We start from the raw sequence: 10715 nt of genomic DNA on the forward strand, positions 1-10715 counted from the left end.
TTTTTTTGCTTGGAGAAGCATTAATGAAGTTTGCTTCCACTATCTACAACCTGACCCTTTATGATTGGACATACACCCAGAGTCATTAATTTATATTTTAAGCAATCTAGCATGTTGTTTCTCTTAGGTATGAGGCTAAGCCTCTCAGTTAGCAAATACCATCTATTTGAGAACTTGTTGTGCAACAGCAAGACTGATGGTATTTGTGGGCTCAGTTTGCTCCAGTTGAGTGTACTTTTTTTTTAATTCAAATACTCATTCTATGAAAATTGGAAATGAAAAGTCTGTGAGGTTAGTAGGTAATATTTTATTAATATATATTAATATTTCAGCTTAATGGGATAATATAAATAGAACAGTAAAGTAGTAAGCCATTGAAATATCTTAAGATCTTGGCAGGAACATTTTGATTTGTTTTGTTTTGTCTTATTTTCTGTTTTCTTTTCTTTTTTCTTTTAGGAGACAAGATTTTTCTGTAGCTGAGGGTGGCTATAGGCTGCAAAAATCAATTCTCCAACCTCTGGAATGAATCACTCTCATTTGTTTTTAAAAACAGGATGCCAAAAAGGCCTTACCTGAAAGAAAAAAACATTTATGAAATGTGAACTTTCATAAAAATGCTCCAAATATTAAAAGACAACACACAGAGAATAGCAAATTATATTTGCAATGCGTACATTTAATTGACAGTTTCTACCAACATATAAAGTCCACCTGCAAAACATATACAGAGAATAGAGAACTGGGGAAAGACATGAAGAAATACTAAAGAAAAGTATTAGTCACAATAAATAATAAGCAAATGAGAAGATAACCACATAATTGTTTATGAGAGAATTGCCAATTAAAACAATGATTATAAATATATGTATCAAAATTACTAAAATTGAAAGAGTTAGCAAAATGAAATAATGTCAAGAACGTAAGATATTAAAACTCAGCAAAATGCTGATGATTATACAACCAGAGTCAATCTATAAACGCCTTTGAGATGACCACTTCTTTGCATCAGCTTGTACATAATTACTTTAGTTTTACATAGTTACAAAAATTTGTAAGACTCATTTGTCAGGTGGGTAATGATTATGTTTTTACAATGTTAATATTTCTCATCAAAAAGCATCACCTATATTTGTATTTGTTTTGATTATTGTTTTTACTCCTATTAAGGTCCCAAGTACTACTCATGACATTAAGTCAGTGCAGGATACTTCTCCTAATGAAAGTTTATTGTCCCACCATAGGATATGTTGTGCATATGTGCATGTAACTACGTCTGACCAGCGGACTTCTCATTTATTAAATTCTGTGCAAATAGACTATAAATAACATCCAAGTTCTCACTTGAAATAAAGGCCATTTTAATATGGCCTAAAAATTGATAAAGCCCTTACTCCCAACTCCTTTGCTACAACTCAGATGTAATATTTAAAACATATTTAAAATAACTTGGTTGTTAGTAAACTTGATAAATAAAACTGTGAACCCCTTCAAAATAACTGTAGAAAACCTAATTAATTTCATAAAGCATGAACCCTCAAAAATATAAAGGAAAGCACCTGATTAAACTACATTGTGTTAAGAGCAAAAATAGTCCATGGCAGAACAGTCTGTGTCCAACTGTAAAAAATACTGGGAAGGAAAACAGGGAAAAGACTTCAACCTCCTGAGCTATGGAGTCTGTAGATGCTTTAATGTAAAATTGAGGCTTTTGTTCTGGGATGGAACCCTGAAAAGAAACAAACACTCTAAATTTTCTGTGTGTGCATGCACAAAGACATATGTGTATGTGTATGTGTGTGTGTGCGTATACGGTGTGTCTATGCATGCATGCATGCATGTGTGTGTTTGTGTATGTATGCTTGTGTATGTATGTGTATGCACACATGTGTGTATGCATGCATGTGTGTATGCACACATGTGTGTAGTGTGTATGTGTGCATGTGTACATGCATGCATGTGTGTTTGTGTGTGTATGAGTGTATGTGTGTGTGTATGTGTGTGTGCCCCATATGCAAACTCATGTGGAATGATGGGACATCATCTGGAAAGCTGTTAGATCTCTTCTACATATATGTATATTGAACTGAGGGCATCAGGATTGTGCTGCAATCTCTACCCAATTTGCCATCTCACAGTACCATAATTTGCACTAAATTAGTAACATATAGTATACACACAATATACATACTTCCACTAAAATAAAAAATTTAATTCCCAAAACATATATAAACATCAAAAGTGGTACTGGAGTAGGAGAAGTGGTACTGTCATGGGGGGTAGTACTGTGGTGGGGTGGCTGCCTGAGGTTAATATCTCCGTTACTGAGATTGCTGTACTAAGCTTGCTTTTAGGAATTTTAAGTCAAGGGGAGACTTCAAATGCTAACAGACATAACTTAGTTGTAGGTAAATTTTTAAATATTTGTGAAATGTAGATTTTTTTCTCTTCAAATAAAAATATACAGACAAATAGATGCCTGCTTTGAATTAAGTGAAATTGAAACAGGATTTAATTCTTTCTCTTTTGGTTGTCTGAGATATGATCTCCTGTAACTGGCCAGCATGTAACTATCTATGTGGACAGGAGGACTTTAAATCCAGAGATGCACTTGCCTTTTCTTCTCCACTGATGGGAATAAAGTATAGTCCACCAGACCCAGCTGATTTTCTTTCAAAATATATAATATCAGATTCACACTCCTAAGTTTCCCTTCAATAGTTTTGGTATCATACTTTCTTTAGGGTACTTAAGATGTAGTAGAAACTTTCACTATGAAAGCAATTGAGAAAAAAGCACACACAGGAGAGGCTATTTCTCATAAAAATGCCTCAAATACCATTAAGTGATTTACCAAGCAATGGCACTAATCCCATAAACTAATTTGGGATTGGCTTTTGGGAAGGTGAACAGGGTAGATTTATATCCTAGTTGAAAGCTCCAAGCATGGAATTGATTTAACACATTGCTCTTCCTTTCTGTGATGCATTAAGAACTGCTTGCACCATGATCACAAAGAAACTTAAGACAAGCCTTGAGGCTGTGCCTCCTCCACTTGCTCTTACCTTCCAAAGCTACCCCACCGCACCCCACAGAGAGGTCTGGAGACAAGAGTACTCCCTGACAGAGGTGCAGCACTGGAGTCCAGCTGCTGGGACCATTATGTAAGTACTTCATATGAGGGTCACTTTTCTCTCCTTTGATAGACTCTATTATCCTAGGAATTTCAAATTTTGTAAGACACAAATCTCCTAACTTATTTAATCTACTGTGAAAGAATGAAATCACATATCTCAGAGATGAAGACAACTCATGCGGAGAAGTTTGCCATACTGTGGTCTACAAATTGAATAATTTTATACTGGATATTCAAAGCTACGAACTTTTACATTTTCTTGTCTGTTTTCATGTTCTTAAGCTTAGAAATTTCTTACGCTGTGAAAATTTATTTTTTAAAAAAAGTGAATAGCAAAGTTAGCACCTGTGATAGCTAGCATCCAAGAATAAATCTGACCAGATTCAAGTATAGAAGGGAGGAAAAAATATTGCACACCTTGCTGTCTACACAATCAGGAGAACAATGACCAGTTTCTTTTTGTCCCCTTACCATTTACCTGAAGTCACACTGACAGGAACTTCAGTAAGACATTGGTTCCAAGTACACTAAGCCAGAGGCAATGATGGAACTTTCAAAAAACAGATCTTCATATTCCACCTTCCAATGTCAGATCATAATTGTTCTATAATTAGAAATAGTCTATTATCACTGCTAAATACGCCATCATTATAAAAGTTTTGTTTTCTCAAACTGTATGAAAAATAATTTCTTTTATAAAATCAATATTCTCATGAATAAGGTTAACAAATTACAGGAATTAATATAAAATGTATTGAGATTATACTTAGATATTATATTAATTTATATTAAAAATATAAAATTATATTAGAAACTAATAAAAAGTATACTGAAAACCCTGAGTTGTATTTTGGAATGATGGCAATTCAAATGTTGTATAAGTAATAATTTCTCCGATTTTGTTAAACTGTCCACCATGTTGAATATATATTAACTAGTACGTTGTTGATGTCTTCTCTTTTGCATACTTCTAATCAGAACATTAACAGGAAAGTATTTCAGTGATTGTACAGTCCTATGACAAATGCTATCACAACCCATCACAATAATCCTATTTTTAATGCATTACTTTAAAATAATATTTAAAAGATAAAGATAAACTTGAGCTATTATTTTAACTATTCATTTTTAAATGTCATTAATTAAAAAGCCCAATAAGGTCAAAAAAAATTGACCTCTCATCTTTGCTATTTGCTTGCTAAACTATAATGAATCTAAAGGCCAAAATGTGATACAACAAATTGAAGTGGTTCAAAACACTAAATCCAATGTACCAATGGACAGAATTCAGACTATCACATTCCCACACAAAGTACAATCCACAAACCACAAGAAACTCAAGAAGGAAGACCAAAATGTGAATACTTCATTCCTTCTTAAAAGGGGGAACAAAATACCCATGGAAGGAGTTGCAGAGACTAACTATGGAGCAGAGACAGAAGGAAGGACAATCCAGCCCGATATAGCTGTCTCCTGAGAGACTCTGACTACTCATCTAATACAGATGTAGAGGCTCACAGCCATCTATTGGACTGAGTACAGGGTCCCCAATGAAGGAGCTGAAGAAAGGACCCAAGGAGCTGAAGGGTTTGCAGCCCCATACAAGGAACAACAATATGAACTAACTAGCACCCTCAGAGCTCCCAGGGACTCAACCACCAACCAAAGAGTACACATGGTGGGACTAATGGCTCTAGCAGCATATGTATAGTAGAGGATGGCCAAATCAGTCATCAATGGGAGGAGAGGCCCTTGGTCCTGTGAAGGTTCTATGCCCCAGTGTAGAGGAATGCCAGGGCCAGGAGGAGGGAGAGAGTGGGTTGGTGAGCAGGGGGAGGGGGGAAGGAACAGGGGTTTGTTCTTCTTGTTGTTTTTTGTTTTTTGGGTTTTGGGTTTTTTGGTTTTTTGGAGGGGAAACTGGGAAAGGAGATATCATATGACATGTAAATAAAGAAAATATCTAATAAAAAAACTAGAAATGAAAAAAAAAACAAAAATATCTAATTTAAAAAAAGGAAAAAAAAGAAAGTTAATGAGGAAAAAAAAAGACTATCATATTCCCAAGAAATTTATGCTTACCCCAGAAGCTGGTATTACACAATAATATAATTCAGCAGAAGCAACTTTCAGCTTGGGAGAAGAGTAAGGAAAAGGGAAGAAAAGCCGAATGAGAAAAGAACACAACTGGAAAACTACATTGCCTATTCCCTGGAGAACATTTAGATAAGGAAAGACCAGTCTGGGCTTGAGATGAACCTGCATGGCAAAGACAAACTCACTCAGTAGCCAACAGGAAATTAATGCTTTCTGACAAATATTATTTACTCAAAATGCATCTTGGGTTCTTCTGAATCAGAACTGACATAATTCAAGACCTTAAAGATCCTGTAAGTTAATAGAGGGACTAAAAAATAAACGGGGTGTAAGATAATGTGTTTTCTGAGAGGCTGGCAGAAATGGCATTTAGTAAAATTAATATGGAAATAACTGATGAGGAATAGGGAAAAAACCCAGAAGGCATAGAAGTTATAGCTCTGAGAAGCTGTGGCATGCCCCAGAGAAGCATCTGAACTTTAGCACTCTCTATTTGAATTCCAGCACGTCCCTCAGTAGCTCTGCAATCTTGAACAATTTACTTTACCTTTCTTATGTTGGCCTTCTACAACTAAAGTAAAGTAATGTTTATGAAAATTACCTAGCACCAATTAGGGCTCTGCAATGCTGCAATCATCCATTTTTCCCAGGTCGAAGATAAGGGAAGCTGCAGTGGGGCATGGTCTTCAGAACACAAAAGAGAAAGTGGGGGTGGTTACGCCAAAAAAAAAAAAAAATCATTCTTTGCAGTGGTGGATCTCAACTATGTGGAGACTATTTTAGATAGCATATGGTTTTTCCCTCCCATTCAAAGAGATTCCAAATCAAGAAAGGCAGATCTAGATAATTCCAGTGATACTTGTTTATGGTCCAGCGATTGAGAAATCTATTCCCATGGGCCTTGGTTACTGGCTGGATATAGCATAAAACTTAAAGGAAAGAGCAAAAAATCCTCAGGGCAGGTAGTTGTTAATTGAAAATAACAACTATTTGACAAACTAATAGACAAATACAGAAGTTAAGTATCATCCTTCAGGGCCAAGTATGATGGTACAGATCTTTAATAGTAGCGCTTGGGAGCAGTGGCAAACAGATCTATGAATTGGAGGCCAATCTGGCCTACAGCATAAGTTCCAGAATACCAGAGTAACACAGAAAAGCCTTATATTGAAAAACAAAACAACAACAAACCTTAGTTTGATGATTATAAAAGGAAGAGTTACTATACACAGAAAAGGATAATACAGAAGGGGATATTCATCCTGGGACCAGAAATTTGGTATGGAATTTGTTCTGAAGATAAATTTAGGAAGCACCCATGAAGGATAAGGAGATCTCAGTGAAAGTGAAGGATCAAATAATCACAAAAGGAAAACAGATGGGGAAATAACCTCACAGGCTAAGTGCTTGATACGTACGCATGAGGACCTGGTTCAAACTCCCATTACCCCACACTTAAAAGCCAAGTGTGGTTACAAGTGAGTATAACTACAGAGCTGTGGTTGAGGAAGACAGAAGGATCACTGGAGGCATGCATGTAGAACATCAGCAGCTCTAGGTTTGCTGGGAAACCCTGACTCAAAAGAAAATGGTAGAGAGGTGGAGAGCAGGCTACCCCAAATCCCCAGCTGCCTTTGATACATGCCTTCTACACAGAAGCAAGAGCAGTAACTATTCAAAACAGAAAGAGGTCAGTGATAGAGAGTCTAGAGAGTGCTCTCATAGGCCAGAGCTAAAGCCCATTTTCCCAAGAAGAGCATGCCTGGAGTTAGATGGCGAGGGCTTAGTGACAAGATGTATGAGTATTAATTAATACACTTGTTCTAAGGTCAGCATTTTCTCTGAAGAAATAAAAAAGCTTCAGTTACAAGCCTCCTACCAACACTCTGCCTAAATAGCTTACTTTGGTCATGGAGGAAGCACAATTGGAGTGAGGTGAGAACATTGGGTGCTGCTTTAGCCATTTCCAAATGAAGACTACCCCCAGTACCACAGAGACTCATTCAAATGCCAATGTCTACTGTGAGCCTGTGTCCCCTACTTTGATTTGTGGTGAAGGCTATGCACAGAGGGAAAACGTCAAATAAAACATTCACCGTTTCCATAAAATACCTTCACATTATAATCCTGTTTCTTTCAACTAGCTAAAAACTGACCTTCCCTTGCTCAAAACTGCCTGTAAGAGTCCCAGGACAGGTTGTTCTGACATTCTTTTAACATCATCTCATCATCACAGCCAAAACTAATCACAAGAATATTACCCGTTGACAGGTGCATTTATTCTGTCAATTAAATCAGATGGTTAAATCGAAATGTGCCCCAAATCTCTCTTGTTTGCATTATCCATATTGGCGTTTCTTGGCTGTGGTTCATTGCTGGCTGGAAGACGTCCAGCCCCCACAGAGTCACTTTGCAATATTGTGCCAGCAAGTTTCCATGCTCTGCAGCAACCGCTCCAGCGAGGCCAGAACAGCACTACAGGACTGACCTGGAATGTTATATTGCTTCACTAAGATTTATTAAAAAATGGAAGGAGGGAGACTTAGATCAATGTTTTTGGAATGGGAGAGGATATATCGCCTCATGGCTAAGCACAGGTGACGCATGGGCAATGAAGCGAAGATGCTAAAGACAGGCAGTGGAAAAAAAACACAAGGGAGGGTAAAGCCAGCCAGACCCACCCAGCTTTCAGATCCTTCTTTAAAACCCTCCACAAAGTGATCAAATAATAACAGCAGTCTCCTAAAGAGTACTTCCTAATTTTAAGCCATTAATCCAAAAGGATATGCAAATATACTGATCAGGGGCAATGAACTAGAATTCCACTGAGCCAAGTTCCTCTGTTCCACTATAAAAGTTCAGTGACTGAGTCTACAGAACATTTTGGCCATAATACCTATTCACAATGAGGCATAGTTAAAGATGGATCTGTGATTCTGCTTCCCGGTGTGCAGGGAAAGGGCCAGAACATTTTGGATCCCATTTCAAAATCCTTTGATTTTCTCCAGCCAGTGACACCCTGTAAGCACAGCTGCAAAAATGCCTGGCTTCTGTAGAATACATTTGAAAATCAAATGGTCTACTTTAGAGAGTATGAATAGAAACCACAAAAAAGGAAATGGGGAAGTAATGAGTAAAAATATCCAGGATGTAAACAAAAGTTGACATCTCAGATGATAACGGTAGAGCCACTGGAGAATGTTGTGTCTTCTAAAGATATGTTTGAACCTAACTACAAATTTCATTCTCTTCATTATCTACCTGAGAGGGTCTAATGGCCTCTTTGAAGCATTTAAGGTTGTGAAATAAACATGTATACGGGTGACTTTTAAAAATCTCAGAATGGTATTACCTTGCCATAATAACAGAAGGTCCTTAGTCCCTGTAAACCATATTCAGTTTCTTTTCTGTCAATGTACATTATATACCCAAGGAGCTTAGATGATTTTCCACAGTGTGTTAGCTCAAGATAAATTACTGATTTTTTAATCAAGCTTTTTACTTTTAAAGCATAGTACATTAAAGCTACTCAACACTCATTGATTTTAATGGTTCACTCCTTATGTACCAGTTAGAGTTTAGATCTATGTATGATATGTCTTTGAGGACAGAGATGCTCAGCCAAATATGTCCTGATACTAGCCAATTTAAAAGACAGGAATTCTGCTCACTTGAAAGAAGTACATGAGCCTGTTTGGAAAGATCTGGATTTGAACATTTTTTTTTAAATATACATTCTATTACCAAGAAAATTAATTGATCTCAAATTTAGCTAATTAATATTTAGAATATAATTACAAATGATAAAATATGTATTGAGAGTGACAGGGAAAAAACAGCTATCACTGTGTGCACTCTCCAATTCAGAGGACTTATTGCCCAGGAGTTCTGAAATGACACAGCCAGCTCAGCAAAACTTAGCTTGCCCCCTGTTGAGGAAGACGGATTGGAAGAATCTTCCAACAGGACCAGATGTAAAATAATGGCTCTGGCTCTATCGTAAATGATTACTTCTCAAAGTTGTGACAATAATTGAATAGGATTAGTTTCCTAAAGTTTTAATTAAGTCTACTACATAATTTTTTAAAAGTAAATTTGATAGTATCCATATTTGAAATATTTCATTGGCTTGGTTTATATAAGAGCTACAAGTGAATTCCTAGGTTAAATAAGATTGTTATAGGGAAGGAAAAATAGTTTGTCTGGGTGTGCTTTAAGGTTCTTTAGCTGCAATATATACTAAATCAGTTGTTCAGAACCTGTGGATCACTATTCCTTTGGGGGTCAAATATAAGATATTCTGTATATCAAATATCTATATTATGATTTATAACAGTAGCAAAATTACAGTTATGAAGTAGCAATGAAATAATTTTATGGTTAGCGTCACCACAATGTGAAGTATATTTTAAAGGATCACAGCATTAAGAAGATTGAGAACCACTGCATAAAATGGACATAAAACACATTAACAGTAGGAAAAACAGATTGTATTATATATGAATGCATAGCAGTCCCACAAAAATATGATTCATTGAGTGCCAAATAATTGAAGCTCATACAGAACCCTGAGGTATAGAAAGGAAGGGTGTCTTCTAGAGAAATATAAAGATAAGTTATGAGAAAGCAAAGAGAAGAAAGACATGGTATTGCACATTACCTTGTCATGCATATAAAAAATTCTATAGATGAGTGAGAGTTGTCTGAAAGCAGCCCTCATCCTAATATAAATACAGTTTACTAAAATATACATTTGACTTATAGATGAAAATTTCCTTTCCAAAGGGCAGCTTTGCAGAGCTGCTACTATGTCCACATTTTCTCAAAATAATCTGCTCAAAATATACCTAACAAGTATATTTCGGGTATCTTATTCTAGTCTACACAGTCACATTTAGGGATAGTTTGTTCTGAGCTTCAACTATACTGCAGAAAAGGTAAAAGTTACTCTAACTCTTTTGTGTTTCACAGCTATCACATGAACTGTTCTGCAATATTAACAATTTAATTCAGAAAGTCTACAAAATATAGTTTTTCATACCCACTTACTGAATGGGGAAACTAGAACCAAGAGTTTGAGCACAGAAGTTACACAACCAACATTTAAGCCGTCCTGTAAAGCCTGTAAAGCCTTTACCCTAAATCTGTAGGTCCCATTTTCATCTTTAGCCATGCTTGTTCTACATTAACAGAATGTGTGGAGTATAGTATAGCACAGCATAGTATGGTACAGTACAGTATAGTGTAGTATAATATAGTATTATGCGGAGTATAATATAGTATATAGTTAAAGGTTGAATGAGAAAGTGATTCCTGGAAATTCAAGAATTCAGACTCTTTATTGGTGAAAAGTGTAGGGGTTGGGGAGAGAAAAGAATGGGAGAGGCAGGTGGAAGGGAACAGAGAGAAGAAAACAATTAGAACACTTATTTCTAATTTTGGTCATTTTATACACACCAGATCAATTTAACTTTTCACCTCTATC

The 10715-nt window shown here is 36.2% G+C and overlaps 1 pseudogene; it reads right to left on the reverse strand.

Moving 5' to 3' along the window:
* The window catches only part of LOC116070832, a 14234-nt pseudogene extending 3831 nt beyond the window's left edge, over positions 1 to 10403 (reverse strand).
* Between the last annotated feature and the right edge of the window lie 312 nt (positions 10404 to 10715).

Source organism: Mastomys coucha, unplaced genomic scaffold (genome assembly GCF_008632895.1).
Source record: "Mastomys coucha isolate ucsf_1 unplaced genomic scaffold, UCSF_Mcou_1 pScaffold22, whole genome shotgun sequence".
Classification (NCBI taxonomy): Eukaryota; Metazoa; Chordata; class Mammalia; order Rodentia; family Muridae; genus Mastomys; species Mastomys coucha.